Consider the following 26,206-nt stretch of genomic DNA (forward strand, 5'->3'; position numbering starts at 1 on the left):
TCAGTTCCTTGGTAATCTGACTGAAGGAAAGGCTGTAGGTGAAACCCCACCTGGGGATGCAGCACCCTAGACAAGCTTCCACTCCTTCCCATCAAATAATACCTTTATTTCTTCCTTCCTCTCTTTACTATATTTACTCATATTCACATCAGAATGTCAGGTCCACCAGGGTAGAGGTTTGTGTCTGTTCACAGATGAACAGAATAGCACTTGGCACATAACAGGAATCCAGTGAATTCCTCCCCCAGCTTTTTTCTTTTTCTCATTTTAAAAAAAAATTTTTCCTTCTTCTTCCCAAAGTCCTCCAGTACATAGCTGTATATTCTAGTTGTGGGTCCTTCTAGTTGTGGGCCTGTGGGACGCCGCCTCAACGTGGCCTGATTAGTGGTGTCAAGTCCATGCCCAGGATCCAAACCAGCAAAACCCTGGGCCGCCGAGGTGGAGCGCACGAACTTAACCACTCGGCCACGGGGCCAGCCCCCAGCTAGTTACAATTTTGTGTGTGTATGTGTGGTTAAAACATTTAAGATCTACTCTCTTAACAATTTCAAGTATATAATACAGTATTTTAACTATAGTCACCATGTTGTACATTAGATTCTCAGAATTGATTCATCTTATAACTGAAAGTTTGTATACTTTGACCAACATCTCCTCATTTACCCCACCCCAGCCCCTGGCAACCACCAATCTACTTTCTGTTTCTACAAGTTCAGCTTTTTTAGATTCCACATACAAGCGAGATCATACAGTATGTCCTTCTCTGTCTAACTTATTTCACTTAGCATAATACCCTCAAGGTCCATCTGTGTTGGCCCAAATGGCTGAATAATATTCCATTGTGTGTATATATATACACTACAACTTCTTTATCTATTCAGCCATCAGTGGACACTTGGGTTGTTCCCATGTCTTGGCTGTTGTGAATAATGAGGCAATGAAGATGGGGTGCAGAGCTCTCTTCAAGACAGTGATTTCATTTCCTTTGGATAGATATCCAGAACTGAGATTGCTGCATTGTACAGTAGCTCTATTTTTAATTTTTTTGAGGAACTTCCATACTGTTTTCCATAGTGGCTGTAACAATTTACATTCCCACCGACAGGCACAGGGATTCCCTTTTGTCAGCATCCTACCCAACGCTTGTCATCTCACATCTTTTTGATGATTGCCCTCCTTACAGGTGTGAGGTGGTGTTTCATTGTGGTCAATGGGCATTTTTTTCAACGAACCTATCACCCTTTACAAAGTGTTGGCCACAAGACCTGCAACAGAATCAGGCACACCAGGGAGAACATGCTTACTCCCTTTTCCTTGAAACCTACTTCAGTTTTCCAACAAAGCAGGCTTTTCTTCTTTTCAAAGCCAGCTATTCCTAAGGAGAACAATCTAACCGAGAATGTACAATTGGCTCAAGTTATTTCCCACAATTCCCCTACCCTCTGTTCTAGCCAAACTACCACTCTCCTTGCCCCCAGACACAACGCACAGTTTCCTGACATCCCCCTTGTCCAGCTGACAATTTCCTTACCTGAGATGCTCTTCTTCCTCTTCCCTATCTACCAATTATTCAAAACTTAGAAACTTAGCTTGAATCCACCCTCTGAATCCTTCTCTAACAACCTTGGGCTGTCTTTAGATTCTCTCCCCAGAGTTCTAAAAGCTACAACTGTGTCCTTTGACACTGATCAGACACTGCTCTGTATGATTATCTTCATTATGCCTATCTTCTGTTCCCAATTAAAGCAGAGCCCAAATCTAAATAAAAGCAGTATAAAGTACTGTATAAAGAGTACTGATGAGAGAGCAATTAATTCTCCCGTCTCAGAGCCATGCAACTTTTAGACTGTGTGGTGTTCTGGTATCAGTGAACTGAAAGTGCTTGCCCATCGTCACAGGCACAAGCCTCATTTTGCACCTCTATCCACTCCACCCAACCTTTAAGGAACCCTTGGCTCTTTGCCATCTTGACCATTCGATGTCCCCAAAACTATATCACAGTGCTTTTTCAATTCTTTGGCTTTGCACTTGTCCTTCTACTTAGAAGACAAAAGACCTTCCCACCGACCTCAAGGGGCCAAGTGACAATGCTTACTATCCTTTAAGGCTTTGAGTAAAATGATACTGCCTTTCTCCTTTTTTTTAAATCCTCAAGCAAAATTAATTGTTCACTTATTTGCATCCCTAGAGCACATGTAACATGTTACTAGCATCTGACACGTGTATGACGAAACTTTGTTTTTCTGACTCCCTCATTAGCTTGCAAGTTCCATGAGAGCTGGGTCAGTTTCTTTCCATCTTTGTGCTAACAGAGTTTACTGCAATGCCTGGTACAAATGTGCCCAATAAATGTGTTTTACCCAAGTGAATTACTTTTGTAAGATTCTGGTCTCCAAAAGATGAGTTTTTTCAGGGGTAATATCAGTTCCTTATCATTTAGTTCCTAAGAGTATGCAGCTAGGCCACACATGGGCACTTTTTCACAATCACAAAGCACAGGATTTGGGATGCAGGGCTAGTCATCCATCGTCCAGTATCTGCCGACTTATGCTGGACCCTTATTTATCCAGCCAGGCATTCCTGCTGTGTAGAAAAAGCCATGAGAAGTCAACTGATCCCCCATCTCTGCCCCAGATCAGACGGTTCACCTCTCTGAAGCGTAAGGACATGTCATTTTTAAGATCCATAAGACAAAAGATTGTGTATCCTTCCATGATAATCCATTTAATATTTAATCAACCTCCTTAAAACAGGGATTTATATACTAAAGATAAATAGAAAATAATTCCTTGGCGCCCCCAAATCTTTATCACAGTAATTTATTATATTAATAATAGCTGTGTTTATTAAAAGACTCAGAAGTAAAAGTCTAAGTTGAAGAGTTTCTGGCACAGCCATGTATGGCTTTTTGAGGAAACCAACACTAGACCTTATGGAAAAGAAAAAACAACTCTACCGTGTAGGAAAAAACAGACGTCCTGCCAAAAATGTTTTTATAATTTCTTGATTGTGTTTTATAAGAGACTGAGGACATTTTAATGACTATGAAAAACAATACACAGGAAACGATTGAGAAACGATACAAAGAAGTGCTGCTACCCTGATTGCTATGAAACATTAAGCAAAATTAAGTTGAAACTATCTTTGTGATAATTCACAATACTTCAGTATACAGAATACATATTTTGAAAAATGAGTCAATTTTATTCAGCTACACTACTAAATTTCAACTAAAGAATTCTTCTTCCAAATAAAAGTTGAACTTCTGTTTTAATCATTATTGCCACATTTCTTTCTTCCACTAAAAATAATTGATCATTTAGAGAATCAGTTCCAAGGATAAGATGACTGAGGCAGCAAAAGGAAGCAACGTCAACGTTTAAACTAACCATCATAAAGATGAACCTGGTCAACAACACATTAGCAAAAATTCCAGGAAGAGGAATTAAAAACTAGAAGAGTCAAAAGTCAGTCTTACTTGAATTCTCTCCATAAAACCAAACCACTGGAATATCAGAAAGTACTCTGACAATTTTTTGATTTCCAGTTTCCTTCAGAAAAATATAATATCTTTTATTAAATGAAATGAAGATTTATCTAAGTCAGTGTTTTTCCTAATAGAAAGGAGATTTCTTTTTCTTTTTCTTTTTTTGTGAGGAAGATTGGCCCTGAGCTAATATCTGTTGCCAATCTTCCTCTTTTTGCTTAAGGAAGCTTGTTGCTGAGCTAACATCTGTGCCAATCTTCCTCTATTTTATGTGGGACACTGCCACAGCCTGGCTTGATGAGTGGTGCTATGTTCACACCTGGCATCCAAACCTACAAACCCTGGCCGCTGAAGTAGAGTGTGTGAACTTAACCACTATGCCACTGGGCCAGCCCCAGAAAGGGGATTTCTTTCAGAAAACATTTTAAATGAAGTAAAAGCAAAAATCCTACCAATGTGATTTTTTCTACTTTTAAAAACATTGGCTATCATTGTACAATGCCAGTCATAAATAGTAAAAAGGACTGCTGTTTGCATTCCCATCCCACAGTCACAAAATTCACTAGAACACGGTATGGTAATAATTAAGCTATTAAGGGGGCCATCCCTGTGGCCTAGTGGTTAAGTTCAGGCGTTTTGCTTCGCGGCCCAGTTTTGGTTCCCGGGTGTGGACCTACACCACTCACTGGCAGCCATGCTGTGGTGGCAACCCACATACAAATACAAAAATAGAGGAAGGCTGGCACAGATATTAGCTCAGGGTGAATCTTCCTCAAGCAAAAAGAGGAAGATCAGCAAGAGATGTTAGCTCAGGGTGAATCTTTCTCAGAAAAAAAAAATTAAGCTATTAAAATTAAAACTGCCTAATCGTTCTCTGTATTTCCTCAAATACAGGACACCATTGCTCTGTGTTAGTGTAATTTGTACGTTATTGTCCCTATGTATGGAACTGCTTTAAAAAATACTATGAAATGGCAGTAATTATAAACAAGACATATTTTTCTTTTATCAAGCATTTGCTAAAGTTATTATGCAAACTCTTGACTTTCATTGCACTCTGTCAATGAGTAACATTCAAAATATTTTGGTTTTACAGTACGTTCCAAGAAAAACAAGGCTTATAAAAACAACTAACAATACTAACAAACAAAATTCCATTTTACAAAGCCAATGACGTTACCAAGGAAGAGACGCTGAGTATTCCCTTCTATAAAAGCAGACTCAAAAGGAAGATGTGTGGACAAAATCAATTTTTAAGGAGGAGAAAATGAGGGGAACTTTTTAAGCCAAAAATGATTTAAGAAAGAATATGGACAAATATATGTGTAGCATAGTACTCCAGGAAATATTTCACAGTTTCTACAAAGATTTTAAAGAAGCTGAAATAATCTCACCTTTCTAAACTCCATTTAAGAGATATAAACTTTTACCTAGTGTGAAAGTTTTCACAAACCCTAAGAAATGCCGTGTGAACTGGAATTTATATTTGTAGTTATTTTTATCAAAAGACCGTGAGATATAGAGTTTAATATGAAGAAGATGAAAAAGTTCTGGAGAAGGAGGGTGGTGATGGTTGCACAACAATGTGAGCGGACTTAATGCCACAGAACTGTGTTTAAAAATGGTAAATGTATGTTACGTATATTTTACTACAATAAAAACTCTTTCTCTTTCTGGAGAAGTATTCTTTTCCTCCAAGCTGGTGGCTCCAGGACAGACACTCATTGAGGGGAGATGAGGGACCTGTGGTTCATCATTAACATTAACTCCAGCAAGCAATGGGGTGAAAGAGGGTGAGACACATCGCCCCACAACTACTGACAAGCACCAGCTGCAGCTGTTGGAAGGAACCCCTCTAAAGAAGGAGGAGGGTTCTGAACACTTTCTGTGCCTTTTGGCTGTCTGGTGAACCCACGGATACTTCCTCAGAGTACTACTTTATAATGCATAATCTATGTACGATTTTTAAAGATATAGTTATAAAAATATTTAAAAACTGTAACATAGTTATATATGTGATTCTTCATCAATGCTTTAATATACAAGATTTAGTGGTGGGTCTAGTAACTACTATCATCTGGAAGATAGTAATCTTTCAAGATATCTGCAAGTGTAATTTTTTTTTGTTTTGCTGAGGGAGATCAGCCCTGAGATGACATCTGTACAATCTCCCTCTACTTTTTTTTTTTATATGTGGGACACCACCACAGCATGGCTGGTGAGTGGAGCAGGTCTTTGCCCAGGCTCTGAAAACGTGAACCCAGGCCGCTGAAGTGGAGCATGCAGAACTTTAACCACTCAGCCACTGGGCCGGGCCCTGCAAATGTAATAATGAAAAAAAATTTTTCTACTGGTACCAAATTCCTAGGCACTGTTAATACTACCGTGGTATGTGGCCTTCACTCACAGTTTCAGGAAATGATAAATTTCAATTGGAGCCTAGTGAAAATAGCATGCAAGTTTTTTCCTGTCCAAGTTGATAGGCCCCTTCTCCTAATTCTATCCACAGATCCTGTGGGGGAGTCCATGAAGCCTTTGCTCTGTTGGGTCCAGGGCAGATGTTCAACATGTGAAATGAATAAACTCCATCTACTAACAAACACAACAGGACTCTAAACGTCTGAATATAAGCCACAAGATGGCTATTTCCATACGCTATTTTGATGTCCTTTTTTTGCTATGCAAAGATGTTGAAGGCGATGCCAAACTCACAGGACGGTAGCAGCGAGCCATCGATTTCAACAGTGCAGAAAGGACCCCTTCAGCACCATCACAGTCATCCAAGAATTCCGAGTGAGGAAGGTCAAGTAAGCTAATTTTCTGTAAGCTTAGTAGAGAGCCACAGAAATACACTGTCTAATTTGAAAAGCCTAAGACTGCAGTGGGAAAGCCCAGCAAAGTTCTCACCTTCGACCAGAGTGAGGTACAAAGACGAATTTCACCGGATAAACATGCAAACTGTCTTTCTGGAAAGCTTAGTCAAAATTCACATCTTCCTTCTCCCAAACATCCAAAGTGGAAAACAGTCACATAAATCACATACTTTTCTATTTTCTAGTTTTTATACGAATGTTTGGAATTAGACATCTAAATTAACACCGTTTCTTAGACTCACTTCTGGGCTATTCTGCTATAGATTATAGAACCCTCACATAAGAGAGTCAAGTAACCCAAAAACAGGCTCCAAATGGTCTAAGCATAAAACACTAAATTTCTTTTTTAAGGCCAACTCACTGTGAGTGTTTTTTTTTTTTTTTTTTTTTTCACTTAAAACGACATCACTCTGAAGATGGCAGTCACACGTGCCAGAATCCAACGGTGTTAGGGGAAACTGTCTAACTGGTTTAGAACACAGTCTCATCTTCTGAGAGATCTGTGCCTACAACATAACCCTTTTCTTTAGGAAAGAAATAAAGACTTTTCATTTAGTTTGATCATATCTTATATCACTTCTGGGTCACCTAAAACAGGACAGACCCATAGTTCTATCGTCACTGTTACTCAGTATCATCCTTTTGGACAAATTAGAATAATTTTCTCTTGCATCATTATATTTTCATAGTCTTGCCTGAAGAACACCTTATTTCCCTCTCTAAATATTCAACTTGTTAGATTTTGCCCCACCTAGTAAAATTATTTTTTTTTAAAGATTTTATTTTTTCCTTTTTCTCCCCAAAGCCCCCCGGTACATCGTTGTATATTCTTCGTTGTGAGTTCTTCTAGTTGTGGCATGTGCGACACTGCCTCAGCGTGGTTTGATGAGCAGTGCCATGTCCGCGACCAGGATTCGAACCAACGAAACACTGGGCCGCCTGCAGCGGAGCGCGCAAACTTAACCACTCGGCCACGGGGCCAGCCCCATTAGTAAAATTATTTTTCTATGAAGGTTTGTCATTATTTAACTTTTTCTTAAGCTTCTAATGATAGCTTGCAATTTCTGTTAATGATTCTCTTACCATAAATATTATAATTTTTCTTTAAGAAAGCACATAAAAATAGCATGATATATTAAGCGGTATTGTTATAATTTATCACACTAATGATAATGACGACTTAATCCAATGATTATTTATTTATTAAGCCTGTGCTGGAGGGGCAGTGTAAAGGATTACAGAAACACAAGAAACACACAAGTAAGTAATACATCTCAGCTTTCAAGTAGCTGATAATCATACTGGAGAGACAATAATTTTCCTGTGAAATAATTTTCCAAACTGCAGAAAGCATTATCAATATGTATGAAAATAAACATATACTAGTATGGATATTTACAGTCATATTAAGCCCCTTTAACTATTAATTGATACACTAAGGCCCATGAGGTGATAAAAACTGGACTAGCAGCTGACATTTACTAAGTGCCCTCCCTCTGCCAGGCACTTCACACAGTTCCAATCCTTCTAACACAATCCTGTCAGGTCTGTATTATTATCCCTGTTTTTTGATTTTTGGTTTTTTTTTTGAGGAAGATTAGCTCTGAGCTAACATCTGCCTCCAATCCTCCTCTTTTTGTTGAGGAAGACTGGCCCTGAGCTAACATCTGTGCCCATCTTCCTCTACTTTATATGTAGGACGCCTGCCACAGCATGGTGTGCCAAGCGGTGCCATGTCCGCACCTGGGATCCGAACCGGTGAACCCGGGGCTGCTGAAGTGGAACACATGCACGTAACCGCTGCGTCACTGGCCGGCCCTATCCCTGCTTTTATGGAGAAGAAAGACACTTGCCTAACATTGCAGAGTTTGTAAGTAGCGTGAGAGAAGTCTGAACTCAAATCTTTAATTCCCAAGCCCACAATGCTTCTCATCTCTGTGGGTGGAAATGTCATGATTTTTGGAATGTTTGTTTCTGTAAATGTTTCCCAGGCCAAAAGATAGCAACTAAGAATCTCAAAGCACTTTCTCCCACAGCAGAAAATGTCACGACTCCATCAAGTAAAATTCTAAAACTTTAAATCAACTGAATATAAGGTAATTATGCTGAGAAAAGTGAAGCATATTGTTTTAAATCTATCACCATAAAAAGGTATGCATAAGCAGGGAGAAATATTTGTTGGCACTGGCTTGTGGAAAGGCGCTCTGTGAACACTGAGACCGAGAGCAGCATGTCGGTCTTTTCCACGTAAGACTCTGGGGAAAGGAGTCCTTTAAACAGAGAAGGCAGGCAGAGCTTCCACAACGAAACAAATTTGGGAAACATTACATATAACACACCCTTCTTGGTAACTCACAATGCAAATTAGACCTCCTGCTTTTTAAAACTCATTATTTCCCACAATTACTTTGCCAAAGAATCCTCTTTATTTCCTTCAACTCCATTCCCAACACCTATCAACTCCCAGAAGGTCTGGAGTGGTGCTGGTGTCCGACAGAAAGACAGCATGCGTCACAAGTGAGAGCCACATACGTGATATAACATTTCCTAGTTCCCAAATTTTTTAAAAGGATAATTAAGTTCAACATATTTTATTTAGCCCAGAATATCTAAAAAATATTTGGATCTGAATAAAATATTTTTAATTTAGTATTTATTTAGATAACCATTTCAATATGTAATTAATATAAAATTAATGAGATATTTTACATCCTTTTTTTCATACAAAGTCTTCAGAATCTGGTGTGGACTTTACACCGAAAGCACATCGCAGTCGGTGCTGGCCACACTGCCAGCGCTGATAGCCGTATGTGGCTGGGAGCCACCACGTCGGACAGTTCAGTTCTAGAGACTTTCATGGAACTTAGTTTAGAAAACACACTGGCCCAGAGGTTCATTTTCCCCTTGTACCCCTCACAGATAGCCACAAGGTGGAAATCCTTAAGAAGAGTTGAAGACATACGAATAATATTTACCCTCATGATTTACATAGGGTTTCCCAGAGGTGTTGTTTGTGGGATTTTTTTATGGAAAGGGGGTGGAGGGAAGGGAGTTGCCATAACTCTTATTTTCCCAGAATATAACCCCCCACATAGATGGACTTAATTTGGAAAAGAAAAAAAGTTGAATATTAAATATCAGTTCCAATGATAACCCTAGTCATTGAACTGAAAGAATCCTACTCTCCTAAGAAACAAAGTTAACTTTACATGCCTCTTACATCTTTAAGGACTTTAATATATGTTTCTAAAAATAAGTTATTTTTTTCATGTTTGTATCAAATGGCCATAATTACATGGGAAGAAAATCCAAAGGAAATTATTTGAAAATAAAAGCAAGTTAACTATTTGCTAAAAGGAAACAATCTGATGCCAAGAGTTTCTGAATCAGATACTCTCACATCAGCCTCACAACGGGCTCAAGGATCCATTTTTATAGACTCGGAAACCAAGACTTGCTCGAGGCCAGCGGTTCTCAATCACCTGGAAGCCTGTTAAAAAGGCAAATTCTCAGGCCCATCCCAGACCTACTGGATCAGGAACTCAGGGGCTGTTAAAGAAGCCACCCAAGAAATTCTTCTTTTTTGGTATGGTCTTTTGGTGAGGAAGATTGGCCCTGAGCTACCAGCTGTTGCCAATCTTCCTCTTTTTTTTTCTCCCCAGAGCCCCAGTGCATGGTTGTACATCCTAGTTGTAAGCCATTCTAGTTCTTCTATGTGGGATGTCGCCACAGCATGGCTTGATGCGCGGTGCCATGTGCGTGCCCAGGATCCGAACCGCCAAAGCCCAGGCCACCGAAGCGGAGCCCTCGCGAACTTAACCACTCGGCCTTGGGGCCGGCGCCTAATCAGGTAATTCTGATGCACACTCAAGTTTGAGAGCCACTAGATCAACACAGAACTAGTATTTAAACCCAGTCTGTTTAACTCCAAAAACTATGTATTTTTTAGAAGTTTTTTTGGTTTTACAGTGGAGGAGGGAGCTGGGAATTTTTGTGTGTGTGTGTGTGGTGAAATACATACAAAATTTACCATCAACCATTTTTAATTGTACAGTTTGGTAGTATTAAGTACACTCACATTGTTGTGCAACCATCACCACCATCCATCTCCAGAAGTCTTTTCATCTTGCAAAACTGAAACTCTCTACCATTAAACACTCACACCCCCCGCCCCAGCTCTTGGCAACGGCCATTCTACGGGCTGTCTCGATGAACTCTAGGTACCTTAAATAAGTGGAACCTAGAAGTGGAATCTAGTTTCATCCAACACCCCCAACTGCAGAAAGTTTGGAAAGTACAGAAATGCATAAAGAAGAAAATGAGGATCACTTAATCTACCGCCTAGCAGGAGCGACTGACAGCTATCAACTGAACTGTGTCCCCTCCGAACTCACATGTTGAAACCCCAACCCCCAGAGTAACTGTATTTGCAGACAGCGTCTTTAGGAGGTAATTAAGGTTAAATGAGTTCACAAGGGGAGGTCCCTAATCCGATAGGGCTGGTGCTCTGAGAGGAAGAGACAGCAGAGCTCCTGTGAGGACACAGCGAGAAGGCGGCTGTCCGCAAACCAGGAAGAGGGCCTGCCCCAGCAACCAATCAGGCAGGCATCCCAATCCTGCCCGGCCTCCAAAACTGTGAGAAAATAAATGTCTGTTGTTTAAGGCCCCCAGCCTGCAGTATTTTATCATGGCAGCCCAACTGACTAATACCTTGGTACATGCTTCTGCAGTCTTTTTCTTTAGTGTATTTTATTTTTATTATTACTTACTTTTAATTTTTTTGCTGAGGAAGATTTGCCCTGAGCTAACATCTGTTGCCATTCTTCCTCTCTTTTTCGTATGTGAGACAGCGCCACAGCATGGCCATTGACAGACGAGCGGTGTAGGCCCATGCCCAGGAACCAAACCTGGGCTGCCGAGGTGGAGCGCACCAAACCTAAGCACTAGGCCACTGGGGCTGGCCTCAGCATATCTTTATTTTTTAAGTTACGTTTTAATATTTAAACGTAATCAGAGCCCATATGCCTTTTTTCACTTTCCCAGAATTTTGTAAACCTGAGTTCTGCAGAACAGTGTTCAGTAGGACATTAATTTTTGGAAACTGGGTTTTAAAGTGACATCAGGTTTCTGCTGCTAAATTTCTCAGACTTTTTTGCACTCAGCTGGAAACATGAAGATGGGAGCCTATTAGATTTGATCTCTAAACGTTCTGGGGGAAAACTCTGTATCACATCCCCTGCTGGTCTGATAAAAGTATACAACTGGACAACTAACAGGAATTACAAGGGACAATGCCCAGACTTGGAAGGAAACACTGGCTGACAGGAATAATTCACTTTAGATAAAAAGTCCCCTTCATTTTCTAAGGGAGCCATTCACTCCTTCATTCACTGTTAGCAGACGAGTCTAACTAAACATTGCTTTTCTATAATAATAATAATTATAAAAAGCAGCGACAGCTGAGACCCAAATGTGTCAGGCACTTCATATGCACGATCTCACTTAATCCTTCCGAGCTCCTTCTGACAGGGAAATCCTCAATCCAGAGGAAGAAACTGAGGCACTCCTCAGAGAGGTTATGTATCTTACTCAAGACAGCAGAGAAAAGAGCGACGGTTGGCACTCAGCTCTGTCTGATTCCAAAGCTTTTTTTAACTACAGAGCTCCTTTAAGTCAAATCACTGCCTTGCTTGAAAACGTTCATGATTTTTTACTATGTAAGGGAAAATTTCAAATCCTTGGGCCTTGATTTAGCGCATTTCACAAAGCAACCCAAAGTCCCTTCCCAGCCTTCCTTTTTCCCCTCTCTCCTCTTTTACAAACTTGTTACTCCACCCCAAGAAGCTTCCCCACTCTCCTGCCCCTCTCATACACCCCTCATCTAATTTAGTGCTCTCTCATGTAAATTCCTCTGCTTATGTCATCTTCTCTGGTCAACAAATTCCTTTAGGCTCCAGTTCAAATTCTATTTCCTATACGTAAGCCTTGACTGCTCATTCTCTTATGCCCCTCATTCCATCCATCAAGAAATCCCATCGCATGCCACAACTAGAAGGACCTGCAACTAAGATAGACAACTATGTACCGGGGGGATTTGGGGAGATAAAGCAGAAAAAAAAAAAAGAAAGAAATCCCATCGGCTATACTTTCAAAATAGATCCATCCAACACACACCACCTCCATTGCCGTCTCCCTAGTCCAAGCCATCATTTCCCATCTGGTCTCTGCTTTTTCTCTTTTACCCCCTAAAACTTATGCTCAGCCCAACCTCCTGAGTAATCCCTATAAAACATAAATCCAAGCCCGCCAACGAACCCCCATTTTCCCCATTGTAGAAACCAAAATCCTTTTCTATGCTCAACTGTGAGCACCCGCAATGCCCTGCATGACTGCCCTCCCTGTCCCCCCGCCTCTGACCTCCTGTGATCCCAGCCCTTGCTGACTTGCCGTGCCCTGAACTCACCAAGTGCACGCTCATGTCTCAGGCCCTTCGCACCGGCTGCCCTCTCCCTGGAATGCTGTTCCTTCAGGTGTCCTCTTACCTCCTTCAAGTCTGCTCAGATGATCATGATCCACCAGGACCACCTTTCCGCCCCCCAGCACTCCACGTCTTCCTTATTTTGCTTTATTGCCCCCTGTAACCTACTACAACGTTCATCTAGCTTTACTGTTCGTCTTCCCGTGAGAGCAGGGCCTTGGTCTCTTGTTCACTGAGGCATCCTGGAGCCTAGGAAGGCGACTGGCACACATGAGGTGCTCAACAGTATTTGCTGAATGGGTGGATGGATGGATGGATGCTCTCTCACACACCTCAAAGGCTCTCACTTGCACCATTCATTTGGCACCTACCATACACTGCCGTGTACGTTTCCATGTGCACCTACTATCTATATGCTAGATTTTATGTTCCTGTACTCTCCAAATGCCTTGTAGAAAATTAGCATTTAATAAATATTTCATGATGACATGACAATACAGTGGCTTTTTCCTTCAGAGTAAATAGTTACAGTAGTAATTTTTCAAAATAAGATATTCCATTTAGAAAAGAAACATTCTGGAAAGTAGTATGAGCTAAGAAAAAAATAAAATATTTAATTTTAAATTAAAAGGATGGAAAATACTTTAAAGGTATATATGTTATGTATATAACATATGACATACACATTATACCAAATCCATGTCATGCTCTGAAAATATTTGCCTTGTGACTTTCATAGCATCTTATATCCTGAAGACGTTCTTTTTTTTTTGAGGAAGATTCGCCCTGAGCTAACATCTGCCGCCAATCCTCCTGTTTTTGCTGAGGAAGACTGGCCCTGAGCTAACATCCGTGCCCATCTTCCTCTACTTTATATGTGGGACGCCTGCCACACCATGGCTTGCCAAGCAGTGCATAGGTCCGCACCTGGGATTGGAACTGGCAAACCCCGGACCACCGAAGCAGAACGTGTGGACTTGACTGCTGCGCCACTGGGCTGGATCACTGAAGACATTCTTTTTTTTCCCCTGCTTTATCTCCCCAAATCCCCCAGGTACATAGTTGTATATCTTAGCTGCATGTCCTTCTAGTTGTGGCATGTGGGACGCCTCCTCAACATGGCCTAACGAGCAGTGCCATGTCCGCGCCCAGGATCCGAACCAGGGAAACCCTGGGCTGCCGCAGCGGAGCACACAGACTTAACCACTTGGCCACGGGGCCCGCTCCCTGAAGACATTCTTGAGAGTCAAGCTCAAGGTAACGTTTTGATAGTAAGATAATTTGAAATACAGAACATATTTTAAATAATAATTATGAGTTTGGAATTTATATAATGTGTGACAAAAATAAAACGTTAAGGTCAAATAGGTTTTATGTCAGGTTTTTTGATCTAATGATAGAGAGTTCTAGCTGGGGAGCATTTAACTGTAATGAAGAAAATGTGTTCTATAAAAAAATTATCTAAATTTTTATTATACATGTATTTATAGAAATCTCTCTATATATATTGTTCATTTTGTACTGCATATCTAATGCATATATTTTTGAAAAATAGTTCAGACAACTTTCTAACATTTGATGCAGATCTTTCCAGTCACCTTGACTGTAGCACATCCACAACTCTCTTTGTGAGCGTTAGTGAGGAAGATCTGTAAACAGACCCTGCATGATTTATGGTAATTTCTTAATTGATTACATGTCTAATTTAAAAAAAATTTTTAAACATTGGCACCTGAGCTAACAACTGCTGCCAATCTTCTTTTCTTTTTCCTTCTCCCCAAAGCGCCCTGGTACACAGTTGTGTATTTTTTAGTTGTGGGTCCTTCTAGCTGTGGCACGTGGGACACCGCCTCTGCATGGCCTCATGAGTGGTGCCATGTCCGTGCCCAGGACCCAAACCGGCGAACCCCTGAGCCGCCGAAGCGGAGCACATGAGCTTAACAACTCGGCCACAGGGCTGGTCCCTCTATGTCTAATTTAACCTTAAAACTCTAACATGACAGTGAAAATAAAGAATGTACAGTAATATATTAGTACTCATAAAATATGATAGACAAAGATAAGCAAGTTTTCTCTGGTATAAATTAGGTATTTTCCGTGGCACAAAGTCTATTTTACATTTCTAGGTATGTTAAGGTCCTCCCCACCCCTCTTTTTCAAACAACATGGTTACCCAAATTTCATTTTTCTTTGTATTATTCTCTTTGGACATTTACTTTCAGACTGTTTTACCTACATAAGCTGTAACAAAAAATAATCCTACGTCTATCATGTGACATATCAAGTCAGACTTAAAGAGAAACAAGTAAAACACTTTTAAAATTTGAAAATTAAAAAAAGGCATCTCGAGGTCTATGGGTAGAAGCAGCTCTTCATCTGTAAGTGTGATCACACCTAGAGGGAAGGGGCTGGGCTCCAGGGACCTCTCCAACACTAAGATTCTCACAGATCCCGAGAGTCAGAATACAAGCAGGAAGTAAGAATAAACCGACCTATTTCTAAACATATTTCTTTGCACTTCTAGGAAATATCAGCGTTAAAAGAATCTAAATATAGCACCATTTTTATTTTAAATCCGAGAAGAAATACTTCCAAATCAAAACCACACAATCAAAAATAACTTTTACTCTCAGTAATCAGGAGAAAATCTGATTTTTCTTGTAACAGTCTCTGTACATGGAAAAGGTAGTACTTCCAAACTTGAAGACATTTCTCCAAGTTAAAAAAAACCCACTAGTACTCTAGTTTCCAGGTTAAGTCCAGTTTAGAAAACTAAAATTTGCTCTAGAAAACTTTCTTTGAATTAATTCTAAGTGTATTTAATGCTTTTATGTTTGCCAAATACAGATTTTAAATTTAATCTCTCAAAATGGCATCCAGGTTTCTCTAGCTCTACTATTTATTGAGAAATGAATTCTGAAAAGAATTATAAACTATTCTACGTTACTTCATATTTATAAAACTTTTATGTATATTACACTAAGCTTATTCAACAATATGGCTTTTTTTTTAATTCAGGAGAAATGCCTAAGGCTTTAAAAATTATTGCTAGAAATCTACTAATGTGGGTGGTGCTAACACTGTAAAATATTTTCTAAGGAGTGCTGAATATCAATTCTAAAATAAAACTTAGGGGGCTGGCCCGGTGGTACAGCGGTTAAGTGCACATGTTCTGCTTCAGCAGCCTGGGGTTCGCCAGTTCGGATCCTGGGTGCAGATATGACACCGCTTGGCATGCCATGTTGTGGTAGGCGTCCCACATATAAAGTAGAGGAAGTTGGGCATGGATGTTAGCTTAGGGCCAGTCTTCCTCAGCAAAAAAGGAGGATTGGCAGCAGATGTTAGCTCAGGGCGAATCTTCCTCAAAAAGAAAATAAATAAATAAAATTAAAAAATAAAATGAGATACTTAACCACAAACTTGATAAACTGATTTATCTTTAAAAAAAAAATTACAGTAAAAGGAGTCATATCTGAATTATACTGCAAGCAACTTTTAAAGATGGTTTATTTTAATACATAGAATCGAGGTCTCAATACTCTGTAGCTTTGTTCAAAATATTTACAGTCTACATAACAAATTTTGAAATTCTCTCCCACATTACACTTACCGCAAGGTTTTGAAATTCTTTATCTCCCCAAATTAGGTTTACCACTAATAAGCAGTGAGGGGTTGGTTCTCACTGGGCAAGGAGGAAAATTCAAGTTAGTTCTTGCGGCCTCTCATGAAGAACTCACGCACCACCTCAAACTGTTCAGTGAGCAGCATGATGCTCAAGAGCTGTAGGCCAGCCCCAGGGAACTCAGGAACCCACAGTGGGAATGTTTCATGATCTTTAATTATTGCTGTCTATCAGGGCTAAGCTTTCTTGTACAGTCCAAAGAAAAAAATAATTTGTTTTGACATATCTTACTGGCCACAACTTAGTAAATTCAACCTACAATATGGCCTCTTTAAAAGAATGTTTCCTTAAAGTGAATCATACTTTGTACATTTTAAAGACTTTCCCCCTAAATCTGTACTGTAATTACTGTGCTTACATTGACAACATTCCAAGCAAGGGAACAACGTGAGCTCCACCACATCATGTTTAACATCTTAAGTGTTCTCTCTTTCCAATTAGGATTGTGTGTGTGTGTGTGTGTGTGTGTGTGAGAGAGAGAGAGAGAGGAAGAGTGGCCCTGAGCTAACATCTTTTGCCAATCTTCTTCTTTTCCTCCCCAAAGCCCCAGGACCTAGTTGTATATCCTAGTTGCAGGTCATTCTAGTTCTTCTATGTGGGACGCCACCACATCATGGCTTGATGAGTGGTGTGCAAGTCCATGCCCAGGATCTGAACCAGCAAACCCCAAGCTGCTGAAGTGGAGTGCGTGAACTTAACTTGGCCACAGGGCCAGCCCCCCAATTAGGATTATTTTCAGTCAAAGATATAATTCATAATTCCTGATTGCTACCAGATATAGAGCTAAAATGGTCCCCATGTTTGGCTTGCCATACTATGCAAATAAAAAGTGAATTATCTGCAGAATAATTGCTTTGACCTAAAATTTGACTATCAACATAAGAGATTCTGTTTTTTTGGTCTGATATTTTAAAAATAAATTTTTATTTATTAATAAAAACAGGGGCTGGCCCCATGGTCGAGTGGTTAAGTTCGCACAATCCGCTTCAGCAGCCCAGGGAATTGCTGGTTCAGATCCTGGGCGCAGACATGGCACTGCTGGTCAGGCCATGCTGAGGCGGCATCCCACATGCCACAACCAGAGGCACTCACAGCTAGAATGTGCGACTGTGTACTGGGGGGCTTCAGGGAGAATAATTAAAAAAAAAAAAGCAGCAGCGTGGCAACAGTTGTTAGCTCAGGTACCAGTCTTTAAAAAAATAAAAAACACACTACTTTTCCCTGTTCCTTTTGTTAAAAAAAAGGTCATCCAATTTTCAGACCTCAAAATGTTTAACTACAAGGCATTCATTTGTAGATTACATTTATACCTGGGCTTAATACCAATGGCAAAATGTACAATGCACAGCTCTGCCCCTTAGTAATGTAACCTTGGGCAGTTATTCATGCTTTCTAACCCTCAGTTTCATTATCTATAAAAGTGGAGACAAAACCCACCTATAGAGTTGTGAGAATTTAATAATATTAAACACTCATCAGGGCCTGAAACAATGTTAAGATTTAACACATATTATTTTTCTTCCCTCCCCCATATTTTCTTCCTCGTGAAAATGTTTCACTTACAGGTCAGGACACAAAGTTTAATTTCTGATGATACAAGGAAGTGTCTTGAATTTTGGGTGAACTCAAATAAGCCACTTCTAGAAAGGCAATACCTTTCATGCCTCATTCCCTCACCAACAGGGTTTTTATTTGAGGTAACATAAGTGTTTAATGTGTTTGCAAGATAGCCAAAGAACCCACAAAACCAGAAAATGTTCAATTTAGCAACTTTATTAAAGAAATTTATAATTAAATCACAATGATATAAATTAAAATTGATATGGTTAAGGGGACCCTGGGTTTAAGCCTGGTACAGTGGGGTCTCAGGATCTTTCCAGAATGGAAGCATGTATGAGGCAAGGAAAAATTAAATCAGAGTTCCCAGCAGCTTCTCCCCAAGACCTCTTCCTTCCACTTTCCCATACAACTTATGTTGACAGCCCCTGAGCTCTCCTGAGCCCTACTACAAGTGGGTACCACATGCTGGGTTCTGTCTCCATTCAGCAAGGTACCACTTAACAAGGGTTCCACTTTAGGGCTCTCCCACTCCTCCACACTCATTTAACTATCCCCCCTACCCCAGCTTTCTGCCAGCCCCATCACCCACTGCATTTTCCCCTTTTACTATCAACATTATTCATCACTAGAGAACCATGCCATGCAGATGGGTCTGGTACGTTACCCAATTCATGTTGCCTCTTCACAGCTAAGTACCATTTCTTTTATCCATTTCCCCCCACATCTGATACATTCCACAAATTTACTTCTCTCTCTTTAAACTCAAACCCTTTCGCCTCTGTCCCTGACAAATGACCTTGCTATCCTCTCAGTGAAGACCACAGACAACTATTTTGAATCCTATCATCTACCCTGCACCCCTTTTCTCTAATTTCACTTTACTGTTATTTATTCTGCAGGCAATTTGGGGAAGAGAGGAACCTCATGAAAAGGTGAATGGCAGCAGATTCAGAGGAAAGAATGGAGAAAGGGAGGTCAAGGGGAGTGCTACACACTTCCACTTGGTATCGTCTGAATCTTTAAAAATGACTTTCCCAATAGTTATTTCTCTCCCTCCCCACCCTGTAACCTGATTTTTCTCATCACCTGCAGAGGTCAGAATGTCGAATGCTAACAACAGCCACATTCAATGGTCTCTCTGCTTCTTTTTCTCACACATCCCTCTAAAATAAGGCACTGCTAATCTCTATCAGAAAATTGTTTTCCCTCCTTGTTTCCCATCATTCTACTCTACCTGGATTCTAAGTACTAATCAGCAAATGTTTACCAAGTACCCAGGTTGTTGTAAACGCTATGCTAAAAGGTTAGAATAAATCAGTGAACAGGGAAACAAAAAACACAAGACTCCTCGGTCCCATTCCAGAATCTCTGTCTACAGGTGACTGTTATGCACGCTTAACTTTGGGACATGATAAGAGAGGATATTCTCTTTAGTCTCAGTAATTCAAGATTTTTTTTCTAAAACTACCTTCTTTCATAGAAAAGACAGTATTTTGCAAAGAGTCCAAGGCAGTGTACAAATAACATCTGTGCCTGCCACGAATGTTTACATGTTAAAAATGTTGATTCAGTTTTTTTATTGTGGTAAAATATACGTAAGATTTACCATTTCTAAGTGTATAGTTTCAGTGCCATTAAGTACATTCACATTGTTGTGCAACCGTCGCCACCATCTAGGCTCTAGAACTTTTTCAACATCCCAAATTGAAACTCTGTACCCATTAACTGATTTTTAACCAAGAATGGTTTTCATGGTTAAATTCATGGCCCCCACCCCCATTATCTTCTCTTGCTTTCCTGCCCAGCTAATCTTCCAAGGTTCATCATTGTGATCGTCGCCTTGCAAGCACCCTCAACTCCCTAGCTCCTCTCTTCCTCTGTCACATCTGGGGAGCCAACCTTCAATCCCGGTCGAACGAATCACCTGCCTGCTCTTTGCTTCCCTTTTACAGCTGAATGTTGCCGGCAAAAAACCACAACTAAATTAGTTCATTGGATTCACCTTAAATTCACGACCCTCAAGCCACAGCCAAGCATTCCATAATGCCCAGCAATCCTACCTCGGTTCTCAGTGAGTTCACTGTCCTGCTGTCCTAGGTGAGCTGTCTTTCACCTCAAACCATCAGCCCTTCTGCCCCTACTGGAAGTTGCTGGCCTTGCCTCAGACTTCACTGAACAAACAGAAGCCATCAGAAGGGAAAGCCCTATATTCCACCTCCAATTCTAAAACCTCCTTGTACCTGTGCTCACAGTCTCTGCCTTCCCGCCTGCTACACTGCAAATCTTTCTGCTCCCACCAAAGGCAAACCCTCTTCTGTGTTTTGAATTCCTTCTCACCTTCTCAAGAATTCTGCTCCTTTGGTAGTCTGATCTCTCTTCTGCATAGTCTCTCCCTCTCTATTAGATATTCTCATTACCCTATTTGAAAATGCTCTTCTATTTCCCATCATTTTTTTAAAATGCTCTTCTTTGACCCCACCTCTCTCCCCAACCACTGCTCTCTCCTCACTTTACAGCAAAACTTCCCCAACAAGTGGTTTACATTCACTTCCCATTCTCTCAATGCATTCCAATCTGGCTTCCGTCCCCATATGCCACTGAAACTACTCATCAAAACAGCCACCTCCTTGTTGCCAAATCCAAACGGCCACTTCTCCAGCATTGCTTAACTTCTCAGCAGCATTTGGCAGAGGAGACCATTCCTTCTTTCTTGAAAACGATAACTCACTCACTCTCCTACTTTAATGGCTGAATGTTCTCAGTGCCCTTCACCCAACCTTTAGCAATTGGAAGTGTTTTAGGGCTTGATCTTAAGGCTTCTGTGATCACAAATGATCTCAACCAGTTCCATGACATACCAGCTGTATGCTAGTGACTCCCAAAACGAACGTCCACTCCTCTCAGCTCAACTTGAATATTCACTGCCTACTTGACTTTCCACTAGGATGTCTCACAATTTTTCAAAAACATAACAGGTTCCACACAGAACTCTTGTTACCAAGCCCCCGCTCCCTGCTCCTCTTCCAGTCTTCTCCATCTAGCCAATGGCAACATCAGCCACCCAAAGCTTAGACCAGAAAACTGAAGGCATCCTTGATTGCTCCCCTCTCCCTCCACAGCCAACCCACTAAGCAAATACTTCTGATTCCACCTCCAAAATATATCTGAAACCCCCCATCTACTCCAATGCATCTCCATTGTCACTGTCCCTGCCTCAGATACCATCAATCTCGAGCTATCGCAGGAGCCTAACTGCCCTGTTTCCTCTCTCGAGCTGCACAGCAACCAGTGATCTTTAAAAACAAAAACCTATCACTGCCCTAATTAAAGCCCTTCAATAGGTTCTCATTTTCATTGAAATAAAATCCCAAACCCCTACTGCCTCACACAAGAGGCCCTGCAGGATCTCTCCAACTCCACTCATTCCCTTCTCCTCTTGCTTCTCTCGGTTCCCACACCCACGTCCTTCTGGGCCTTTCAGGTCTTCACACTTGTCCCCAGGCCAGGAATGTCTCGCAGCTTTTCACGGGCTGGCACAAGCTCGTGTTTCAAGTTTCAGCGCAAATGTCACCTCTTCAAAGGGCCGCTCTGACTCGCCAAAACAGTCACTCCCCACAACACTTTTAGATCTACCAGGTTAACTTCTGACAATTTGTCTTAATCTGTAATTATCGTGATTATATGTGACTTATTTCCTGTCTTCCCCACCATATGTAAATTCCATGGGGCAGAGATCTTGTCTGTCCTGACTTCCACTGAAGGCTACTTTAAGAAGCTACTCTCTGTAGGCAGGTTTATTTTAGATTTCCCTTCCTTTCAAGCTTTATTGGATTCTAGTCAAAGAATATAATTACTTTGGCATTTACCATTAAAAACAAGGGGAGAAAAACCACACAGGACAGTCAAAGACTAGAACTCTACCCGCCTACTGGTCTAGACCGGACACAGACTACAGTCAACAGTTGCTCCTCATGAAAACGTTCAAATGTGGACACATGCAAAGATATCTAATTTTGACATGTGCATCAAAAACTAAAGTTTTCAACCATTCCCCCAGCAATTACTAAATACAACAGTGATTTGAGAATGAAGAAAGGAAAGCACAAAATAAGGAAAGTATGTGGTCCTGGCTCCAGAGAAGTTAATGATTTCATCCCTGACTTGGTTCTCTCATTTCATCACCTGCTCTGGCTGTTTCTTCCTGACCCTGTGTCTTTATGCATCCGCTGTTCTTATTAGGTCTCAGAATAACTTCCCCATCCTACTTCCCAAAACCCAGAAGATACCTTCACAATTGAAAATTCAGAAAAGAACCCTTTCTTCCAAGGATTTATCTCTAGGTTTTTATTTCAGGATCTTTTCTACCCTATTTCTAATTTCCGTACCAAACCTAGACTCAATTCTATTTTTGCTGCAAGGCTGTCTTGACTAAACTAGATGGCCCAGCTAGTTACAGAAGCCTGTGTGTTGTACGGCTTCTGAGTAGAATGAGATGATGCACTTTTTAAAATGTACATTGATTTTAGTGTCTTAGGATACGTAAACCTTTTTCCTGTAAGAAAACAGTTTCAGTATTTGATAAACGGCAGCCAGAGGAGAAAAATAAAAATGAGAATGGTGTGAGCAATAAAACTGTGCTGAAACTCAAAATGATATGGATCTCACGTCTCATGTTCCACTTCAAAAAAGAGCCAGCAGCACAGTGCATAGCGTGGTACAATGATTTTCCGAATGTGTATCTGTCACACTGAAATCACCTGGAGAGCTTTGAAATCACACAGACTACTACATACTTAGATTTAGGGGGTCCTGGGTGGGCCAGAATTTCAAAATTGGAGGGAGTTAGGGGATTCAAGAAGTTTAAAGTCAGAAGCTTAAAAACTGAGATTGCCTAACAGATTAACCATTTGAAAAAATCCCAATTGGCCCTCACAAATAATGAAGGAAAAAGAGGTGATATTACAAATCTGTATTTAAAAACATCTCCCCAGTTTATTCTGATGCTCAGATTTGGAAACCATAGGTGTACAGACAAGAACACGACTTTTGGGCTCCAATGTCAGTTATACCACTTAAAACTGCAAGACCCCGAACAATTCCTCTATCTTCCCTGGTAGATAGATACTAATAAAATCAATATTGCAGGGCTGATATGATAAGTAAGTAGGAATTCAATAAACCACCAAGCTCAGCTCCTGGCACACAGCAGCGTTCAATATATGGTAGGTCTTAGAAGGTCTAAAACATCCAATATATATATATTGTATTTATAAACACAAAGACACGCCTACTGGTGCCACTATGTTACTTTTATCCATTAGAAATTAACCAGCTAATTTCCAACTTGGCGGACTCTTAGAGAGATCAGAGCTTTACATCGTTTTTTCCTCCTCTCAGTAATCTTTTCAGTAACAATTAAAACAAAGTTAAAACCCACACACACCTCTTAATATAGAGCTACTACAGCACAGATAAACATTTATATGGATGCTTTTAAGGAAACATTTTAGTGAGTTGGGGAACTGAGAAACCTTACACTGATAAGAAAGAGATGACCTAAAACACAGGGCAGCTTTTTTAAGAAAGGGAAAGAAAAAAAATCTCGGAGTGTTTCAGAGCAAGTTTAATTTTTCAGTCAGACTTCTAAGAAACTGTTTTAACTTACTACCATTTGGAATAGTAATATGAAAGCCAACAAGAAGTTTCAAATCACTGGAACTCATCACCTTCCCACAATTTGAAAACTAGATAAATGTCTCTCCAGGGTTGTTTTAAAACACAACTAACTGAAAAATAGAAACGTAGGGCACCGAAAGAGAACCATGCCACTGGAAACCAGACACGGTCCTGGACTCTTTTCTGCAATTTTGTAACCTGGTTTGACTCTACTCTCAACTGGAAGAGGACTAAGGAAAGGCCCCAGTGCCCTGGCCCCCGGTCGGGCCGAGGAAGACAAAGCCGTCCAGTTTCAGGCCATAGGGGAGACGACGGGAACCCCTCACCCCCAATTTTGACCGGGGAGACATGCGGGCTCGAGGGGGGGCAGGGGAAGCCCAGCGGCTGCAAGGCCCGACCCCAGCCCACCGCTTCCCTCCAACGCCAGCGGTAAGGAGCAAGACGCCGCGGCCCCAGCCGCTGCCCGCTCCGAGCCGGCGGCCTCGGCTTCGGGGTCTGGGGACCCGGGGAAGGACAAGGCTGCGCGGCCCCGGCCCCCTTTACAGAGTCCGGCCCCCTCGCCGCGGCCCTCCCGCCGCCCGGGCCCGCGGAGCATCCGCGAAGGGCGCTGTCCGCGCCGCCAGGGAAGATGGCGCCCGCCGAGCAACTGCGCCACCAGCCCTGGCGAGGGGCCAGGCCCAGCGCCATCTTAGCGCCTTCCAGCCGCCCCCCCACCCCCAGATCCGCAGTCGGGGCGGGCCGGGGGGCGCGAACCGCATCGGGCCCGCGCCCTCTCGGCCGAAACAGGGCCGGTCCGGGCCCTCTTCTCTCCGGGCCGGCCGCGCGGGCTCCGCAGAGGGCGCCAGGCCGGGCCGGGTCCTCCGCGCGGCGCCACGGCTCATCCGGGCCCGGCCGCGGGTCCTCGGAGGGGCTCCGGGGCCAGGTGGCGAGGGAGGCGGCGGGGCGGGCGCGCGCCGGGAGCCGGGCCGGGCGGGCAGTGCGGGCCCAAGCTGTGCCCGCCGCGGCCGCCCGCAGGAGCGGCGGGCAGGAGGAAGCCAGGAGGAACAAGCCGCCCGCCCACCGCTCCCCTCCCCCTCCCGAGCCGCGGGGTCCATTTTGCCGAGAAGAAAGAAAACGCGATTCACACCCAAGAGCTTCGGGGAGAGAAAAGAAACGAGGGGGGGAAAACCGAGGGGAGGAGATTGGAAAAGCTTATTTTTCTTCCGCGCCCGCCGTCACTCGGGCCCTCCCTGCCCCCTGCTCGCGGCCCCGCCGAGCCCCGCTCCCTCCTTCCCGGCTCCCGGCGGCTCCGGGGGGCGGAAGACACACTCGCTGGCGCACACAACTAATTTTAAACCGGCTCAATCAATGAGTCATTAAAAGGCTTCCCTCCCCTCTCCTCCCCACCACTAACCGCCACGCCACCCCCCTTCCCAGGCTCTCTCCCTCTCCCCGCTCCAGAAATTTGCATCCGCGGAAAAGGAAAAAAAAAAAAAAAAAGAAGGCGCCGGGGCCCCCACCCCGCCGAGGCGCCCCCGGCCCGGCCCCGCCGCCCCCCGCCCGAGACACTGAACTTGGTCTTCCCGGGGCCCGGGCGGCGCTGGGAAAGGCATAAACACTCGATTCCCCTTTTCTCCGTGTCCATTAAACATCCACCCACCACCACCATCACCCACCCACAAACCCACCCCCCCCCAAAAAAAACACAGCCTTAGCCAATAGCTCTCTGGGCTGAAACCTAATATCCTGGTTTTGGCAACTCGGTGTTTAATTTGCTCCTCTTTCTTTTCTGTCTGTCTGGAGATAGATCTCCAGCCCCCCCTCCCTCGCTTTTCCCCTCCCCGAAGGAAAGAGGCAGAGGAAGGAGGTTGTGTGTTTTTTTTTTCTCCTTGAAATTTTTATCACAAAATTATAATACACTCAAAGGGAAACTCACCGTCATGAAAAAGCAGTGCCTTGTCAACGGGGTTTCTGCGCCATCGCACCAGGGGCGGCGGCGGCGGCGGCGGCGGGCGCGGGGCGCGGGGCGCGGGCGCGGGAGCTCCCGGCCGAGCGGCGCCGGCCACACGCGCTCCGCTCTCTCTCTCGCTCACCCCCGCGCCGGGCGGCGGGCGCCCGCTCCCCGCGCCCGCCCGGCCTTCATGCTCTGCGCCCGGGCACACCGCTCGCCTGCTCGTCTACCTCCAAACTTCGGTTCTCGCCTAGCAAAAAATGTGGAGATTAGGATTTTTTTAATTAAAAAAAAATTTTTTTTAATAGAAATCGAGCTCCAAAGCTGTTAATTCCTGTTTCCTTTGAGATCCTTTTTAACTTCATAAATGTCTTGGTTTATTCAAGAAACAGGTTTATTTTTTTTATTTTTTTATTTTAAGATCTACAAGATGTGTGCCATTCTCCACAGGCGCCCTGCACACACACACACACACACACATAGACATATACACACACACACACTCCAATTTTAGCTCGAC

At 42.5% G+C, this 26,206-nt stretch overlaps 1 protein-coding gene across 1 annotated transcript in view; it reads right to left on the minus strand.

Annotated features, from left to right (window-relative positions):
* Positions 1–25,936, minus strand: part of BICRAL (BICRA like chromatin remodeling complex associated protein) — a 65,962-nt gene extending 40,026 nt beyond the window's left edge. Inside the window, exon 1 of the mRNA XM_044776698.2 lies at positions 25,672–25,936. The gene's annotated coding sequence lies outside the window, so the exon portion shown is untranslated. The remainder of the gene's footprint in view (positions 1–25,671) is intronic.
* Between the last annotated feature and the right edge of the window lie 270 nt (positions 25,937–26,206).

Source organism: Equus asinus, chromosome 8 (assembly GCF_041296235.1).
Source record: "Equus asinus isolate D_3611 breed Donkey chromosome 8, EquAss-T2T_v2, whole genome shotgun sequence".
NCBI lineage: Eukaryota > Metazoa > Chordata > Mammalia > Perissodactyla > Equidae > Equus > Equus asinus.